Source organism: Tyto alba, unplaced genomic scaffold (assembly GCF_018691265.1).
Source record: "Tyto alba isolate M040663 unplaced genomic scaffold, T.alba_DEE_v4.0 Super-Scaffold_1, whole genome shotgun sequence".
Lineage (NCBI taxonomy): Eukaryota > Metazoa > Chordata > Aves > Strigiformes > Tytonidae > Tyto > Tyto alba.
The window spans coordinates 35,240,211-35,260,739 of NW_024881261.1; positions in this window are offsets into that span (position 1 = coordinate 35,240,211).

The following is a 20,529-nucleotide window of genomic DNA, read 5'->3' on the forward strand; positions in this document are numbered from 1 at the left end:
CGGTATACCAATTCAAAAGAATATAATTTAGTTAGACCTGCTTGTAGCAATGTTTTGTTGGCAGTTATATTGTCTCAGAAATACCACTAACACATAGTTCAAAGTAATCTAAGGTGGAATCTCTGCCTGTTACCTTTCTCTTGGTGATGTTTATTATTGGATACTCGGCCTCTTAATGGAGATAAATAATCAAGAAAAAAGTTTGGGGATGTTCCCACCAAAACCCTTTCCTGCATGCTGAATTATAATAATCTGAACAGAAAAAGTGGTTTTATACTTTATTATAATGTTTTAACTACAGGTGACTCTTTAAAATATTTTAGATATTTAGAAGAAATTGTGCATTGAAAATGATTTATTGCAGAGCCAATTCAGAAGACAGACAGATAGGTTGTTTTGTTTGAACATCCAGCAGAGGAATTGGATTACTTAATTATCATCGGTTTTTATTCAGCTGAGCTTTTCCTCTGAGAGGAGAGTGTGCCGTGGACGGGGGCATTCTTCTGCATAGCACAGTGGAGAGTTCACTTCCTACACACAACAACATTTTTACCTGTGTTACCTCATATTGCCAAGGCTCTAGATACCAACAGCACACTGCATGTTTTCCACTGTCTTCCTGTGACACGCGACAATTTTGGGGAGGCCTTCTCAAATAATGAGTAGGGCCCTTTGAACTGAACCGACTGACTGGTGACCCAGGTCATGTCTTCTGGTCTGTATTTGCCAGATGTGACCTTAGATTTGGGAAAGCCCATTTATTTATGAAATAGTTACAGATCACAAAGGCACTATCCCTTCAGGGCTTTGCATATGAGCATATACCCAAGATGATACATTTTTTCAAACCTATGAAAGAAGCACATTTAAGGAAATTCCGTGTTTATTTTTAGTCTCAAGATTTAGGAATCTTATTTCTGTCTTTAAGTCCAGCAATTCTACTCTATCACTGCATCCTGCCTTCCAGCAATTAATTTGTTAGTTTTGTCAGTCAGGAGTCTTGAATTGCATCACTGAGCTTTTATGAAACACTTTTATTGCTCTGATAGCAATATTGGGGAAAAGACTAAGGGTTTGAAGATTCCTGGGGATGCATAATCTGAATGAAAAATAAATAAGCAAAATAGCCCAACTTGGTTCAACATCCATATCTGAAACACTTTTAAGGAATCAAAGCCCTAGCTACCCTTCATTCTTTAGGATCTTTTTGTTCTTTTAAGATGCAATGTTCTCAAATACCTGTGCTAATAAGAGCTTTCTAGCGAAGCTGAAGTTTTATATTAATTACAGTAATAAGTAGTATTGACAAACATGAACTTTAATATGACAACTTGTAAAACAACTTCAACATTGTTTTAAAATTAACTTTTAAATGAGTGCTGTTTCTAGACATTTACTTTACATATATAGAAGAAATAATAATAAAATGTATAGAGGGAGAAATTCTGTATAGGAGAAACATTGTTTGCTTCATGGAGGTAGAATTAATGGAGAATTAAATTAAGTCTGTGATTGTTTTTACAAATATATTTGAGAGTTGGAGTAGGTTTCAGAAACACCATGCTTCTTCATGTACTGTTAGTCTCTTTTTTTTAGAATGAATAGTGTTGGGATTTTATTTCTCATTTTCTTTACTTTTTTATCGCTTGCCCAGATATACTTGCATTTATTATTCCTTCCTCAATCAGTGAATGGGAAATTGCCAGAATAAATAGTGCAGTATTATGCTTTTAGATCAAAACAGAAAATTAAAAAACCCTTTGGAACAATTAATGAAAGAAAAATCCATTGAGGGCTGTTGAAGCATAGACGTCTTAGCCAGGAGGGCTCTGAGTTTAGGTTTGGGTTTGGGAGGGCAGAGGAAGCATCACTTCAGGCTTGTGCTGCCATCTTTCACTCTTTCCTGGGCAATTGGTATTGGCCACTGCTGGAGAGAAGATGCTTGGCTGTACTTGGTTTTACTTGGTGCAGGTGGCTCATATAACCATCTTAAGGTCAACTGGCTCATAAGATCTCTGTGGTATCAGATCTGGAGCAACACCGTTAACCTAATCAAGATATTAGTCTTTTTTTATGGACAGTACTGTGCTTCCTCCACACCTGCTTCTCCCTTGCTTTGTCTTTCCATTGCCATCTGCATTATTGCTCGTCGGTGAATAAGGAAGTAGGAAAATAAATGTGAATTCACCTAATCAGTGTTATAATGACACTGTATTTACCGGTTTAGAGCATGTCAGAGGGTGTTAACAAGATCTTTCAGTTTGCAAAATTTATACATAGGGATAAGAAAACAGTGTAAAATTGGGAAAACTTTGTTGAGCAGAATCTTGTGATGAGTTTTCAGTGTCTCTGATTTTTTTTTTTTTTTTAAAGCAGAAATGAGGAATTCCTTAATATACTGCCTAGTGAATTTGGACAGCAGCTGCAGTAACAGCAGGGATGTGAGCAGGGGCAGTCCACCAGAGTCTACAGGCAGCCATAGAGCAGAGAACATTCTTTTCATTATTTCTGCTGTCTCCCTTCTCAGCTTTTTACTCCTTCTAGTTAATGGGCAATAGATCTGAAACACACAAGGGAAATAAAAAGAAGGACAATGATAGAAATAACAGACAAGTCTTGATAATAATGGGGCACTGAAGATACGGCAGTGTGTTTGATTCATTGTGGTGTCTTGTAGTAAACATGGAAAGAAAATGCTGCTCTTAAGGGTTGGTTTTTTTTTTTTCTATCTTCCTTAATTTCAAAATTTAATGAAAGGTAATGAGCAGCAAGAAAAGTCTGCTATCTGCAACGTTATCCCCATATTTTAACATGCTAAGTAATAGAATCAGGAACCTGATTACATCATTCTTTGCTTGTGGTACCACTTTGGCCTTCATAAATATTTTCATTTTGCAAAGAAACTGTTCCTTTTTTTTTTTTTTTTTCTTTTTTCCAGTGATAAAAGTGTTCCCTCTTCCTTTTTTTGGCCTTTTTTTTTGGTAAAGATTGTAAAATGCTATGAAATGTGCTCCCCGCCCTCAGCACATGTCAAATCTCTTATTAACAGCTACTGATGTTTAGTATATGCAAGGAATTCAGGCAGAGACCTAATTTACATGCCTCATGCCAGTTCAGACAGCGATGTAAATCACCACACCTCATCAGCTTGCAAGTGGTTTCAGTGGCACCAGTGGGAGTGTTTGTGCCAGAAAGGCCCTGGTCATGGATACGGCCACTGCAGCAGAAAAAGGTGGAAAGAGGCAAGATGACAAGTTAATGGTCAACGGATAACTTACTGTCTGGTTTTGTATGCCTATTATCCACTAATGCCACCATTTATTTTTAAGCATTGCTTATAACACAGAATTTTTCCTACCTTCAGTTTAGCACCTTGTTAAGTTTGCCTTTTGTACTCATTACTATCAAGCTAAAAAAACCTCTCTTCTTCAGGCATGTCAAGTGACGAGGTAATACACAATCAAAGCAGAATTCAGTACATTTGAATTACTTTATATTTTAAGATTTCCAATAGAGTATCATCTGAGAAATGAAGTTCTGGTACCTCTAAACTATTTTCATCTGTCCTTGCATCTGAAATGTTTACATGCATTGGCTCTCCATTGAACCCCTCCACCAGTTTTCTACTTTGTTTTGGGATATATTGTGCTGTTTACATGATTATTTGCTGACTTGTGACTCTTCTAAAATATATAAGGGACTGATTTTGTAAGATGCTGAGTGTCCCTGTGCACTGTCTCCAGATGGTACCATGGCACAATGACACAGAGCTGCATTCATAATTTAACCTATATCTCTTTTTTTTTTTTTTTTCCTGTGGGCTTCTCTCCAAAATGTCCTGTTCTTGTGGAGGTAACCAGATCAAAGCCACTCTGTGGCTGCATGTCTACATTAATATGGAGTTAGTATGCTTATAATTTGTGGTTAGACACAGTACAAGAGTGTGTTATCATTATCAAAAAAACAGTGATCTTGTCAAGCGGTATTTTCAGAGTTGATTACTATTATCTATAACTATTCAGAGTAATTCGAAAACATCTGAATGAGCATAGTTTGGGCACTCAAACTGCATTAGTAATACCCTGCCGTGACTCCATACACTAGCCATATGGCTTTAATTAAGTCATCTTAGTACTTGTGCTTGCACATTAGAGAAAAAGAAACAGATATGTCTTGGATGATAATTTAATCCTCCTCTTCACTGTGCCACTTTATGCCATAATTAAGGATATATACACATCCTAACTGTGCATTCCACTTTTAATATCTATGGATTTCTTTTCAGTACAAGCTCAAATCCAATGTCTAATGTTTGAATTGGGGATAATTGCAACAGTTAGGTAAGGCACTTTACTGTGCACTGGCAGTGTAATTCCAAACCAGAATGCTGTCATCGGCCAGCTTCTGCCTGGAAACTCCCTTGATCTGGTTTTGTTTAGTGTCAGATAATAATATTTTAATAAAAACTAAGGAAGCATTAGCACATATTATTATCATCATCAAATAATGGTTGTTTTTTTCTTTGACTTTTTTTGGTCAGATTCATCAGTGTTTTCTGGCTGCTGTATTTATTTTGGAGAAATATGAAACCTCTTGATTATATTTAAAATGGCTTTATTAGTGTTTGAAATATTCAGAGCAGCAAAACAAAGTTGACATTTAATTTCCCTATATTTCGTATTTACATTCCCTTGTCTTTTTTCCATCTTTCCATGTTTCACTATTCCTTCATCCTCTGTGTTTGCCTCACACGACTATGAACTATGTTCTGCATGTCTTCCCTGCAGCTTGCATTTCTTTCATCCATAGCCATGCTATTTCACTGCCGATCTCGTTTTCCCAGCCCTGCTTTTTATTTCCTGTCTTCACTGCTGAGATATAAAGGAACGAGTAACTTCTGAAAATAAATATTTTGGACTAATATATATGTTTTTGTCCTTCTGTTGTGAGACTGCAGTGTAGTCTGTTGGCAGGGGTCAGTGCATACAGATGTCAGCTTTACAGAATTCTCTTTGTTCAAAATGGCTACTGGTTTCCATTGTATGATAACTGCCTCCACTGAACTTACCTAAGTCTTTCATGCCTTTTATTAACTAAATAATTGTGGTAATTCACATATAGTTCCTGTTAACAATTCTGTTAGTTACAACATAAGCATGTAAATTAATACATGATTAAGAATAATGCTATCTACTTTTAAAAGGTCCCACCTACATTGTTAAGGCCCTTCAGATCAAGACAAGACTAACACCTTTAAAGAGCATGAGTTTGTTCAGTTTTAATCCCTGTACTTTTTAGAAGATACTGTTTCAATATACCACTGCATGGTAATCAAAGATAGATTTTAAAAATGTTTTTCAAGCCAAAGCTTTTGAGGAAAGTCTTCTATTTAGCATGCTTTCAATAAAGTGCATACAGTCCTTCTACTTGATAAGAAAGAGGGATGAGAGGCTTTTTATCTAATAAATCAGTGCAGCTTTGATATAAAAATTTTAAAGCTCAGCCTGTTTAAAACATGTACTTTTAAAAAATGTAAATAGCGTGTTTGTGTCACTGGACCCTTTTTAGAACCAGTCTCCATAGAACCAACGTCCTCAGATCACTGGACAAAATCAATTTTACTGATTTTTTCAGGTACTTCCGATCAGCTGTTGACTGGCTGTAACTCCAACCATTGGCTACTGCTTATTACAGTTATTAATGAAGTGAAATATTTTCAAGTCTACGACTCAGTTATTACACAGAAAGAAACTTCTGTGGAATAGGTGCACATAACAGTGAAAGACTATATTGCTTTTAAAAGAAGGTAGTGTTAAAAATCATAATTTCATAATAACTTGCTCATGATCCTTAGATTTTCTGTCTTATATTTTCACATGAATGGTATGTTTATTATTATACTAATGAAAATATCCTCTCTTTGTATGGAGTTCTGTGTTAAAGTTTCTTCCCTAGAGCTTCACAGACATACCTTAATATTCAGTATTCCCATTTACTAGATATTGCTGCACACAGCCCTGACATGAAGATGCATCTTAAGAAGATACACTAATTGTTGGTGCATACTTGAAAATAATATTTGAAGGCAGGAACTAAGGAAATTTTATCCACCTGAAAGTGCTGAGGAAACTTATATAAAAAAAAAACAATTGGTAATTTGCAGTAAATAGTCAAACTGACTTTTTGCTAGGACTAAGATATAAACCCGTATGCTACAGCTATAATAGGCCCCTATTTAAGTTAATCACTAAACCTTATTTTCCACAACACTGACTTTTTCTTAAATGCTTTTGACTAGGAGAAGTTCTGAGGCAACGTCGAGCTTTGTATGGGGAGAGGAGGTGGGGCCGGAGTCCCAGGACTGGGATGTACCCCTGCACGACTCGCAGTCCGGTCACACAGCGGCTCCATTGCTTTTAGAGGAGCTGCAGGTGGTGAAAATTATGCAGGACCACTGGGATTTGCAGGGTGTTTGCTGTCTTCTCCTGGAGTTTAACAAGAGCTGAGTCCAGACTTGAACTCCAGGCCGGATTCTGCCTTGTGCTTGAAGATAGGCCAGATCAAAATTTTTGTTTTCTTAAAGCATCGTTTCTTGGCAGTGGTATTTGACAAAAGCAAGCTGTGTTGTACAGAAACCACACAAGTTCTGTTCTCACTTGAGCCACGGCCTCGTACGTGAAACTAGAAGAGTTTGCCTTCCCTGTAGCACTTTTGTTCACTCCTGTTCAGATAATGGAGTTCTTCCTTCTGCACTAGTGGCAGAGGATCTTCTCAGTCAGAGTACCAGTGTCCTTACAACTAAAACTAAATCAGACGAATCTTCTAATTAAGCAGGTAAATGTATGACTGTAGTTTCTGCATTTTTCTTTGCACAAAACGTCCTGAAATATTAAAACGCTGTTATGGAACCAGCTTTCAAAGCATTCTTACTGCTGCTGCTGCTGGTGAATTATTATTACAAAGAAAATCAATACTAGCATATGATTTTCCAGCATGCAGGTGTCTGGCTGACCCACTGCTTAAATAAAGACATAGGTCTAACCTCAAGTCAGTAATATCAAGAAATACCAGCTGATGTGTTTCAGGACCACAAAAGAAAATTGGATTTCTTTGAAACCTGGGGGCAACATGCCACATATGTAACTATTTATGAGGATTCAGTGTTTTTTCTTCTTTTTCTCCCCTTCCCCAAAATGCTGCTGTGAGTAAATGAATGCCTTTCTCATGTTTATACCCTGTATAACCCCTTGCCTTGAAGAACTTACCTCTTGTTGCACTCACAAAAAATATCCCAGACCCTAAATGATAAATGAGGATCACTGAGCAAGAGAAGCAGTAATGCAGCACGGAGGTGAAGATTTTTGTTTGGTCCTGGGTCACAAGACTGTTTTAGTTGGTTTATATCAGAGGGAACATCAGATAAGATACTTGGAAGGACTCGGAGCTCCTTGTTTCGTCCTTTCTTTCTTGCTCTCCTGGTGCCATCTCCGCAGCAGGAGGGCTGGGATGTGACTGGTGGCTTGGCTCCATCCCCTGGAGCCCTGCCCCTCCTTTTAAAAGCTGAAATGTGGGAGCAGGTTGGGGGTTTATCCAAAGTCTTTCAGTTTTAGTCCACTTCAAGAGAGTCCACTTATATAAGCACATCTCTATTTTGAGCAGGAAAGGTGCCAGGGGACAGGGCCGTGTCCGACTGTCAAGTGGCAGGGCCAGAGCCAGCAGGAGAGGCTGGAGAGGGAATGGGACTGGGTGAAAAAGGCACCATCTGGACCAAAATGGAACCTACCAACCAAGCCTGCCACAAGCCTATCGCTGAAATGAGCAGTGGGGAGGCCACTACGGGCATTTTGTTAGACCGGGGTCGGTTTCCAGGCTTCTGGGGTTGGTGAGGTTGTCTGGGTGTATTTCAGAGCAGTGGGACTGCATGTGAAGGGATACGAAGCTGTTATCAGAGACCTTTTCTGCCTGCTAGCTCTTTCTGCTGCAAAAATATTGCTAGAGAGATAAGAAAGGGAGTACCTTACAGCAACAGTGGTAGAAACTCTTCTTTCTATCAGGCTTTCTATAGCCCCAAAAGAATAAAAAGGGCTTTAGGAACAGGGAAGAGTCTATTCAGTTAGTGTCTTCCTCTTATCCTGACTGGAGTCACCCAGAATGAAAACAGAAACTATCAAAGGTTTTAAAGGTGGTGGTAATTTCAAGGTGGTAGTGCATCCTGATGAAGACTGTAAATAATGCTAGTAACAGGTTTTTGTTGCTACAACTGTTAGTTGCTTTATTCTTCACGTGCTGGGTGAAAAGGGGAGAGCACTGCAATGCAGTCTCACATCTGTTTTTTTTTTTCCTTTAATTATTCCACATGAAAAGGAATTATTTTGTGAGATTATGATGATAAGAATGTTAATGAGAGGTTGATTAAGCTATGGCACACGATAACTTCTAATTAGATATGTTGCCCCAGTCAGAAACTTGAAAACCCAAGAATTTTTACTACAGCATGAAATGCTTCTTATTCAACCAACGGTAACCAGCAAAACCTCCTGAGCTGAAGAAAAAAGATTATTTCACACTTTAAATGATTCAGAATGTGGCAGGCAATGTCAAAAAAGGTAAATACACTGTAGCAGAAATATGAATGCTTACTAACGAAGCAATGCAATTGGTTGGGCACATTCTGCAAATACATGTTAATGGTGTAGGCCACATGTACTGTAAAGTGGGCCACAGACTATATATAAAAAAATATTTAATTTCTAACTCAATTTATTGTAATTTTTTTGACTCTGAGATAAATTTGATATCCATAAGGCTCCTAGTAACAGACCACCTTGCTATCCAGTGTCTCCTAAACAGTTGTTAAAATATGTATTTCAATGTATTTGCAGAGTGTAGATATGAAATTTGCAATCATGACTGTTAGCCACCTGGGGAATTAGAATAAGTTAGAAAAAAAACCCCTAGAAGTAGTCAGAAGAATAGTTCTGAATAATGAATTAATATGTGAATACGTTAAAAAAATAACAATCTGTAAATAGAACAAGATGTGAAATTTGTCATAGAAGAAGCATTACTTCTGACTGATCTAGCCTGGGGAGTACACTTGGGCAGTGTCAGCCATATGATGTTTTTCTGGCACATTTCCAACAGGAGAAACCAATGTTGGCTGAAAAGAAAAAACGTGGAGGCTGCAGGTGGGGCCCTGATTGCTCTTAATTGCCCTGATGAACTCTGCCGGGCACCCACCTGCCCCGCCCACGGACCACCAGACCCATTTACGCGTGGGCAGGGCCGTTTGTCCTGTTCCAGGTGTGCTGCTCTCCTGCGTGCCTCCAGCTCTCGCAGTTCAGTAAGCTCCAGAGTGTCATTGTTTCCTGGGATTTAAGGTAAGGGAAAGGTTTACAAGGGGAGTTTCTTTTTTTTTCCTCTTTATAGATAAAAAAATATATATTTTCCTTTTTTTTTTTTTTTTTTTTTCCCCTTTTCTCTTGGTGGCGGTATTGTTGTGGTATAGCAATAGAAAGATATTTTTGTTGTAAGAGGAAAAGCTGGCTTGGAAACAAAGCAAAATCTTGATTCTGTTTAAGTGAGTTATATAAATCCTGATGAAGGTAGCCTGGCTGCTTCTCCTGGGCTTGTGACCATTAGGTAGCAGTAGGGGTTCCTGTTTGCTCTGCTCCGGGGTGCAGCACAGCTCTGCAGGAACCGTCTGGCTCCTTGCACCCACTGTGTGGGGTTGGATGGGGAAGCCACTTCTCCTGGCATGTTTGGCCCCATGCACCATCCGTTTCACGCTTAAGTAGCCTTGTGGCTGCTTGTGGGGTTAACGAGTAGCTCTTAATAGGTGTAAACGCATAGCTCTGCCCCTGGCAGTATGCTCGGAGGACTCTTCAAGGGCTAGGGGCAAGAGCTTGAATTGTTCACTACCACAGCACCTGGAGTCACCTTTAATATACTGCCACGTGGCGGGTAGGAAAGTTTGGGTATCGTTTTATGAGACAACAATTCTGTAAGTTTTTTCGGTCCCCTTGTTTCTTAACTTGACTGAATTCTTTAAACTGCCTGAGGACTTGTAAAAGCAATTGCACTTAAACAGGGTGGCATGGGGGTCTGCAGTGGAAAGCCTCTCTTTCATCTGACTTTCATCTGCTCCTTTGTCTACTAGCTTCCCCCCTCTCTGAGGCTGGTTAAAAAATATTAAATTACTGCTTATTCTGTGAATGAGACTTTGCATGGTTTTGAGCTGGTTATTTCTATGGCAGTTTATTCATAAAATTACATTGTGGGCATGCGTGGGTCTCTGAAATATCACTGTTCAAAACAGTAATTTCTTTAGTTTAGGATGGGCATGTTGTCCTTGTCTATTTAAGAACTATGCTACTGCAACTAACAAGAAGTAAATTTGGTTGCTTTTATTGTTTTATGCGGAGCACTAAATAAACATTAAAGGAATAAGTAGCAGGACAGGAAAAAGGGAAGGACTGAATGTGGAGGAGATGCTTTAATTAAAATCTGTGAGAGCCTCTGATTTCTTTGACATTTTAAATTGCATTGAGCTGCATTGTAATTTAATTTTGAAGGCATTTAAGTAGTCCGTTTTTGAGTATTGACTGATTATCTTTTACTCCATATACAAAATTTGAATAATCATTTATCTTTTAGTTGGAAAAGTGACTAGGGCAGCATAGCTTCTACTTTTCAAGAGTTTTTTTCAATCAGTAATCAAGCGACCATCAGTTACTGTGAATTAATGGAATACAACTCCAATGGCTGCAGTAGGTTAATAGAAGTGCAGTTAAACCTTGCACCAAAAATAAATCTTATATTAGCTGTTACAGCACATCAGGAAGGTGCTCAACAGTCCCAAATTAACTCTAAATATTTTTGCTCATTTAATTTGGATTTTTCACGCTGCTTTGCACCTAGGTAAGTATGTGTTGTACTTCTGAAATCCAATCATGTTGGCATAGTTTTGAGCTCCAATTGACTGATTTCAAGGAAGCTTGTCTTGCTTCATTCTTTTGAGTATCACCTCAGATGTCTCATCCTAACAGAAAATTTGCGAATGACCTTTCTGTAAGTGTGTTCTAATAGTTTGCCCTGAGTTAGGAAATTATGTTTGGACTTCTGCTTTTGTCAGCAAGCATGTGTCATGTATCTGCCATCACTGAGTCCCTGTGACCTTCAGTTGAGGAGTCTCAGGGCTGGATTACGCCGGGTAGCTGGTGGTGATGGAGGTGTCCTTTGGGAGGAAGGGGAGAGCACCTTGGTGAGAAGCAGCACTAAGGAGTGTGCTTGGACCACCTGATTTCATCTCCTCTGGCCACTGAACAATCCCACCATAGATGGATGCAACCTTCTCCTCCTGTTTGGGAGTGTCTTGGGACATGAGGCTTGTTGAACTGTTCCGGGAGAGTGTGCTGCCCCTGGGCACAGATCAAAGCATTTACATTAGTTTGCAGATTTATGTATACACACATACACAAGGGAGCGAACTAGCTCAGTATGAACATAGGAGTATAGCAGGAACTTTTTGGAAAACGCATTATTTCAATGTAGCTAATTTGCCATCTTTATAACTGAAATTTGGAGCTCTGAAACCCATGTTTTTATGTAGAAAGTAATGACTGTGCTTTCATTTCCAAGACTTATCTATCAGAATTAATAATTGTTCCGGGAAATTCTCTGATTTTGGAGTAGAAAACAGTTGTAAAACCAAGCTAGTTTTCGGGCTGTTAATCATTCAGATCAGGTTCTGAAGCATTGCAACAGCTACCTGTTGTCATTATTTGTGGGCCAGCTGTGTATTTTTCTGTCTGAATTAGGTTTACTTTCTGTGATTTAAAAATTAATTGTATACAATGGTTTGGGTTGGAAGGAACCTTTAAAGCCCACCCCCCTGCCACAGGCAGGGCCCCCTTCCCCCAGCCCAGGGTGCTCCCAGCCCCGTCCAACCTGGCCTTGAACCCTTCCAGGGAGGGGGCAGCCACAGCTGCTCTGGGCACCCTGGGCCAGCGCCTCACCCCCCCGCACAGGGAAGAATTTCTTCCTTATGTCTCATACAAATCTGCCCTCTTTTAGTTTAAAACCGCCACCCCTCCTCCTATCCCCACACCCCTGACCCAGAGTCCCTCCCCACCTTTCCTGTCCCCCCTTTAAGCCCTGGGAGGCCGCTCGAAGGGCTCCCCGGAGCCTTCTCTTCTCCAGGCTGAACCCCCCAACTCTCTCAACCCGGCCTCCCAGGGGAGCTGCTCCAGCCCCCCCAGCATCTCCGTGGCCTCCTCTGGCCCCGCTCGAGCAGCTCCGTGTCCTTCTGCTGTTGGGGGCCCCCGAGCTGGCCCCAGCACTGCAGGGGGGTCTCCCCAGAGCGGAGCAGAGGGGGAGAATCCCCTCCCCGGCCCTGCTGCCCCCCCTGCTCTGGCTGCAGCCCAGGGCACGGGTGGGTTCTGGGCTGCGAGCGCACGGGGCTGCCTCACGGGCAGTCTTCCCCCCACCAACACCCCCAAGTCCTTCCCTGCAGGGCTGCTCTCAATCTGCTCCTTGCTCAGCCTGTATTTGTGCTTGAGATTGCCCCGACCCACAGGCAGGACCTTGCCCTTGGCCTTGTTGAACTCCATGAGGTTTGCCCGGGCCCCCCTCTCCAGCCTGTCCAGGTCCCTCTGGATGGCATCCCTGCCCTCCAGCGTGTCACCCACCACACAGCTCGGGGCCGTCGGTGACCTTGCTGAGGGTGCTGTGTCATTGATGAAGATATTAAACAGTACTGGTCCTGATACCGACGCCCGAGGGGCACCACTCATCACCAGTCTCCATCTGGAACCACTTTAAACTGTGAATTTTCCTGATTTGTACCTCTTGCAAATATTGGCTGGCTTTTTTTTTTTTTTTTTTTTTTTGTCCCCTTTCATACTAAAAAATTGTAATTTTCATTCCAGCTGAAATTTGCCTTCATTTAAAAGTTTGTTCAGCTGTATTACGGCTGTTAACCCTTTACTGCATGTTTTGTAGATTAGTTAGCATATCTACTTTATTAAAATGAAATTATTTTACAGTTGGAGCTGTCGTTCAATAAATACGGTCAACTTGTGTCTTTTAACGGAATACGAAATTCATGGGATCTGCAATCTGACATCGCAAATGTTTTAAGTTCTTATTGTACTGTGTCTTAGGGAATTTCCTGTTGGAGTTAATTAGGTCCTTGAATTAATTTCAAGTGTGACTTCTGGCATGTTTGGAATATTTTTGTATACTCTAGAAATGAAAATGCCAGAAAAGCACTTATTATTTTGAACATATTCATCTTAATGTACGATTCCCAATCTATAAAAATGTAAGAGGAAATTGTTTATGAGCTTTAAAAAAAGCCATGCAGTATCTAGCTGTGGACATAATTTCAAAAGCTTTCAACATTGATCATTTTAGTATACACAGCAGCTTGAGCTGATGCAAAGTATGTTTAGTTTTGTGAGGCTACTTTGCTTGCAAAGTATGAGAAATTTTTTGTCCTGCTTGTAAGAAAAATAGATCCGATGCGTACATTTTATTCTAACTTGTGGTTTTTTTCACAAGATTCAATAACAAAAAAATATTCCTGAAGGTTCTTATAGAAGAATCTATACTGTAGCAGTTCTGTAAGAACTGAAACACCTTAATTTTCACATAATTTTCTTTTTGATAGAAACAGTGGCTATATATTGTGCTTTTGAAAGGAATATCTATAGTGTTACTCTGTTGAGAATATAAGGTATTCTTGACATTTGATTCATGAGATGAATGTAGAAGTGCAATGATCACATGGAAAAGGATCTTGGGAAGATCCTCTAATGTAATCCTAACCTCCAGATTAATTTCTTGGTTGAAATAGGTTAAAAACAAACGGCAAAAGATTGCTTGGGAGTTGTGGTTCATGCAGCTGCGCCTCACGTGGCTCCAAAGCACAGGCTAAGGGGATTTTATGTAAAAGGAGAGGGCCTTTGGGAATACCTGCGGGCAGTTTCTGTAGTAGGGTGAGCGGGCCCAGTGTGAGGAGCTGGTCTTTTCCAGCAGATGTAGTTTATGACAATGCAAAGCTTGTATTCTGTAGAAATGTGGAACTAAGTACCGTGTTGTGTTAACGGGAATTAGGGTAAGAAGCACCAGAGGAAAATAAATCCATGGGCACTGTGGCCTTGGCAGGAAGTCTGGATCAGTTTTAGACATAGGTGTGCACCAGAGAGAAGGAATGAGTGAGAAGTCTTACACAAGGCTAAGGTGATAGTCTGGGCAGCGGCTGCCGCCGTGTGATGTGGGTCAGGAGTGGGGCACGCGTGGCCCTTCGAGGTTCCGTGGGGCTGGGCGCTCTGTGCTGAGGAGGGGTGTGGGCGTAGGCAGGCTAGTGACCGTTGTCACTTGGGCACGTGGGCCGCCCTATCGTCACCTTTGGGGAGCCTTAGCTTGTAGCTGGGTTTCCAGAATTGCTGTGAGTTGTGCCACACTTCTGTTTCTTCTGGCATTTCTCAGGGGTTTCGTTTTGAAAGTGATAATAGAGCTCGTTCAGGTGATGCCCTGCTGTACTCCCATCACTCACTGTCTTAACTACCTTGTAGTCACTGATCTGTCCATCCAGATGCTGTCAGCTCCGTGACTTCCCCCATACTTTCTGTTTCCAGGGTACAATCTCCCATCTGGAAGAAAGAATCAATCATTTGCCCTGTATTTATGATCCTGCCACTGTTTCCCCCCCAGCTGTCCCTTTACAGCTCGTCACTGTCACCAGCAGTAAGCACAGGTAGTCAAGGCTGTGTTGGTTCTTTCTCCTACATTTCCCAGCCCTGAAGCATCACCTGCCTGCCCTTTCAAGTGGTGTGCGAAGGCATCCTTCAGCTTCCTTCTACTGGTACCTTTGTGATTCCCAGTGTTCAGGGCCTCTGGTTTCCTCTTTAAGAGACCCCCAGGTACGTACTCAGTGCTCTCCAGTACTGCTGTTTTACAGCTCTGTGCTGGCACTGCCCGGGGCAGCATCGCAGTGCTGGTGGCTCTGATGCTTCTTGGGCTTTTGAGCCACCCAGGCAGACTCTGCAGCTGTGTCACTGCACTCTCTGCTGCTGGACCTGGCTGCCTGCTTGCTCCTTTACTCTGTTCTTCAGCTTCTTCCTGTCCTCTCCACCACTTTGGGTCCTAAGAACTAGAAGTTGTTAAAACTGTGACGTAGTTGGGTTTTAACTTAAATTTTGCAGGTAGATGGAGCTATTACTTTTGTTCATCTAGAAATAATGACTCTGTTTAGCCTTCAGATCTCTCTTTATATTTGTTGTTCTTTATTGATTCGTGCTTTTTGTTTTTTGCTTGCCCTTATTTTAATATAGAATTGACAGAATTGTCTCTAAGAAGAGATCTAATCCAATACTTCCGTGATTCAAACTCTGTCTATTTTTTTTTTTGTTTCAGAAAATCTCATGCATCTTTTTTTAATCTCTATTTAAAGTTTTGCCTAAGGCAGAGACAGGTATGGGGGGGGTGGAAAACCTTGAAAAGGTGAGATTTTTCTGCAGTTCCAATTCTACCACATTAAAAAGAGCTTCTGTCAGCCTGAGACTTCTGGTACAGAGATGCTTTGATAAACACTTGGGCTTGAGATGCTTAAATGAGCCTTTAATCGTTTGAGGTTCATTTTTTCTCTAGTTGTAGCTGTTCTGTAAGAACATACGCTTGTATTCTAGATGCTTTTAAATTCAGCAGTTTTCCTTTATCTCAACTACTTCAACTATATTTGTGTGTATTTTCCTGTTTTGCTTTTATGAGTCACAGTATCCAATTCTCGAAAGCATTATCTTGGTCTTTTATCTCTCTGTAAAGTGCTAGGTGATACCTTGTATGCAGGATGTTTTATTCAATTTAATTTGTTTGCTTTGTATTATACTGCAGATTGTGTAGTCTCTATGAATCTTACCCTAGGCAGGTCTGTCCTTCCTTCCTATCCCCTTGCTCCCCAGTCTTTTTAATCCAGATGTCTCTCGACTGAGAGGCATCGCTCTTACACAGTTATTTTAAGTGGAGATCAGACCTCCTTGACTTTGTGTTATTTCCCCAACACACACACTTGTGCTTTTTGGTGGCTTTCATCAGAGATACTTTACAGAGTGGAACAATCTTAAGCTTAGGTTAGAGACAGTTGTGGAAGCAGCAGCGGCTCAGAGCAAAGTCATAGAAATGAAATGAGATCTTCCTGAGAAGAACAGAGAGGCCAGAAAAGATCAGTAATTGTAAACCTCTATACTGGAAGGGGCCTTGGAAGAAATGGCCACTGCAGCATTCCTGTGGCAGGCAGAATCTGAAGGCAGGTGGTTTATTTACCAATAAAACATTTTCTTCAAAAGGTTAACCTTGCTGAATTTTTCTTATAGTTCTTCCAGAATGGAACAAGGTAGGCCAAATCCTCCTTCGCTCTTCCCTTATTAAGCATTTAAATTCTCAGTGGCATTAGATGTAAGATGCCTTAACATTTCTTACGTATTTTTAAGAACTGCTCGAGCTTGAAAGTAAAAGAAACCCAGCTTGATTCCTGAGCTGAATTTGTGGGTCTAAAATGTTCTTTATTTGGGAACAGAGCAACTGTGCTACAGAATTTATGCAAGTATAAACTGAGTTTATGCAAATATAATTTGTTAAAAGGGCGACAGTGGTCTTCAGTGGAAACTAGTGTCTTCCATTTAATTTTGGGGTAACATTTTTTTTTCAGTCTCTTGGTTACAACAATATGTCCTACAAAGCAGTTGCAAAACCAACTTATGATTTTTATTTCATAAGTTATAACTTCTTAATGTTCTTGGAAAGAATGCAGATTTAGATTAGAAAATAAGAAGTATTGGAGTTAAATAAAATAGGAGAAAATCAAACTCCACCCAGCAGTTTAAAGTATATAAAAAATTAAGAAGTAGACATTACAGTTACCACTTGAAGAAAAAATGACTTGAGGTCATATTCTAGTACCCTGCAAAAAAGTGCTAGTAGTTTTTAATAAGAGCAGCACTGTCAGTTTGTTTGTTTTTTGTTTGCTTGTTTGTTTTTTTAATAGGCCAGTTTTCCTTTTGCGGATGGAGCTCTGATGTGCTCATAGAGTTGTTTAAAATGTCCATCTTCTCTTAAATCAAGTGGACAAATAATGAAAAATATTTTCCTATATGCAATACTTCTGCTGTCTAAATATCAACTGCCTGGTGTAACAGTTTGCATTCCCATATTTTGTGTCCCTTTTTGAAAATAGCTTTGTATTTCACTTGTTAAATTTCAAAAGCACTTTTGAAATGGAAATCAATCCCTAACTTGATTTAAATCTAAAATTGCTTGCATATCAGAACAGCCTGGTATCCTTCAGGCATTTTATTATGAAGTACCAATTAGGGACATAATTTAACTTGTGAAATATACAAATCACATGGAATTCACAGGTGTTATATAAAGAAAATCGTGTGTGAATAGCATAAGATTTATGCATTTCAGAAGCTAAATTACTTGTCGTCATACTCTAGGTCCCCTGTGCACTTGTCTCATTCTCATTGGCGTGTCAAGAATACAAAAAGGAATTAAAAACGTAAATATAATTTGTATCACAAAGGGAAATTGAATGTATTGGGCATTTGTTCATCATCTCATGCTGCAAAGATCTTCACATAATTGTACCTAGGAGATAAATAGGTGCTGATTTTTAACATAAAAAGTAGTCTGTTGGGTTCCAGGCCGAACTTCAGTTGTTGGGTCACGTTAATTTTTATTGGGATTTCTAGTCTTCGTTCCTGAACCCACCTTTTTTTGTTTAATAAACTTGTTTGTGTGTCAGTGTGAGGTAAGAGGCTAAGGGATTTTCTCTGCATGATGTGATAGGCATCACCTTGGGGATTTAGGCAGGGAATTGAGTACTCAAAACTTCAGTTTGGGTTGAAAAGCTGACATATCTGAATGAGTCTTTAGCAGACTTGTATTTAGTACAGGCTTTTGTAACATATTTAAGCATTGAGTAGTACTTCAATGGGTACTAAAATCTGAATAACAAATAGCTTTTTTTGGTAATAACTAATCTCTGTCATGGTGCACTGCTCCTACAAGTGAGTTGTTATTCCATCTATTTAATTCTATACAAGCTACTATATATTACTTCCTCTCTACCCTCTAATTTATATTACCTTTAAAAACACAGATTTAATTATAACGATTTTACTCTCAAGATTAAATATATGCTTGCCCAGAGAACAAAAGATAATAGAATAAAAATCTAAATTAAATTCAAGCTATATTGAAACTGAATGCAGTTCAAATAATGATCACAAAGAAAAGAGGGTAAGTACTTTGCTTATTGGGTTGGAGAAGAAATAAATACAATCACTGACAGTCAAACAGCTTTTGTATGTACAGTAAGATTTTGGCTAGATGAACATTTTAATTATTCTATGAAGAAGAAAATACATCAGATGAAGTTGGCTGCCTGACGCAGAGCTGTGGCTCCCGCAGCCCCGGTGCGGGGCAGGGCCGCAGGCCGGCTGGGTCAGGCCTGGCCTGGGGGCGACTGGGCTTGAGCATGGCAAAATCATAAAGGTGGCACTTGGGCATCAGCCAAGTCCTGAGGATGAGCAGGAGGGAAGCAAGAGCCCAGTGAAAGCTTTACCTGAGGGGGCAGGGGTTCACTGTAGTTTTATGACAGACATTTTATTTCGCAGCGGCTGCGGCCCTCTCAGATAGTGTTGTCCCCCATGCGCAACAGGAGTGCTCCTTGTCCTGTCCCCGCGCCAAGCCTGGCAGCTGAACTTGCCTGGCATCTCTGCTGCTTGGCCTGCGAGCCCTCGGGAGGTGCTGGCGGGGGGGCTGTGGTTTCCCCCTGCTAGCAGCAGGATGGAGTGGGGCATTGCTGTCCCCGAGCCATCCCGCCTGGCTTCATGGCCCTTTCGAAGGTGGAGAGACGTCTGGATCCTCATGCCTTGGAGTGTAATGCCAACTGCTCTAGTGCAGGTGAGAAACCCCTTTGTCTCGAGGCTTTGAGGAATAAGGGAGGCCTTGGGGGGAGAAAAGAAAACCATCCCAATTTTAGTGTGAAAAGGGAACACCCAAAGAGAAAGGAGGAATCCTTCTGGTATATAGATCACAAGGCTCATGGGCATCATCAGTGCCATTGCATCTGCACTCGCTTCTGCATGGGTTACATACTATTTTAAGAACGCCTGTCCCCAGACTGAAGAGTGGTTCTGTCTGGCAGTGGCTGGTAGCAGTTGCCTGCAGAAACAGAGAAAATTAGTAGGAATGATGCTTCAGAAAACTACCAGTTTCCTGGAATGGATCGGAGGTGTCTTCAGGCAGAAGTGATGGTGCCTTTGCACCTGGAGCTAAATGGATTTATTTTATTTTTTTAAAATCTATTCATTTAATTGATTGTTACTGACCCCATTTAAATGTTAACATCTGCAGTAACCAGGGCAATGAGTTCCCTGGTCCAGTCACTTCCGTAAAGTCTAATTCCTTGGTTTAGCTCTACCATCACATAACTTCATTCGGTGTCCCCCATTTCTTATATATGATGTGAGACAGTTAATAGTCATTCCTATTCATCTTTCCATGTCACTTACGAGTTGACAGACCTGGTTACAGAGCTGCTTTGTTATGGTTCTTTCAGATGACAGCCTTAATGTGCCTAATTGTTCCTTGCACGGAAGTACCTCTGATCACCCACTCTACTTTTCTACTTTACTAAATACAGTACACTTCTTTTCAGAGAGGCTGAATCTACACAAGTTTTGCTGAGTGATGACATGCTGATTGGTTTTATTTTCTATTTATTTTCTAACTTACAAGCTTCACTTTTTTTTTTTTAATTGTTTTTTTTGACCAACAGGGAGAGTTGAACTGATGTTTGCAGCCTTTTGAGCATACAGGGTAGTGACTTAGTGGATTACATACTCAGGGTGATTTATTTTCATCTTGAATCAGACCATGACGTGTGGGATAGGGGATTGCAGATCTGTGATACTTCCATAACAGAAATGAGGCTAATGGAATTGTGTTTGGTTTTGTTATAAAAGCCAAACTTGAAGGTCACCATAGCTCTCAAAATTCAGAGGGTGAGGGGTCACATCTCAAATGTCCTTTCCTTCAGGATGGGGATTCATGGGTAATGGGGTATCTTCTGGAAAGCTGAAACTTCAGAAAAAGGGATTGAAAGAAGTCCTTCCAAAACTGTTACAATTACACTCCAGAGGGTGGCTGGAGTTTGATAACTATCAAAGTAGACTTAATTGCCTGGGCTAAATGAAAGTGGGTAATTAGGACAGAACCTGGTCTGTGGTGGAAAGCTAATGAGCTTCTTGCAAATAAACATGCTAAGGTGGGGGGAAGGATGAAGTTTTCCTGCAGGCGGTTGTTTTTATTGGAGGGAACCTTCCTTGACAACTCAGATTTCAGCTGTCTATTGCATGGTTGATTGGAGACAATGAAGGCAATGCAAGAAGCAATCAGAGCCCAGGATGAGTTGGGAGGAGTTTTACCAAAAGTGGAAGCCACTTTTTCCAGTTAATT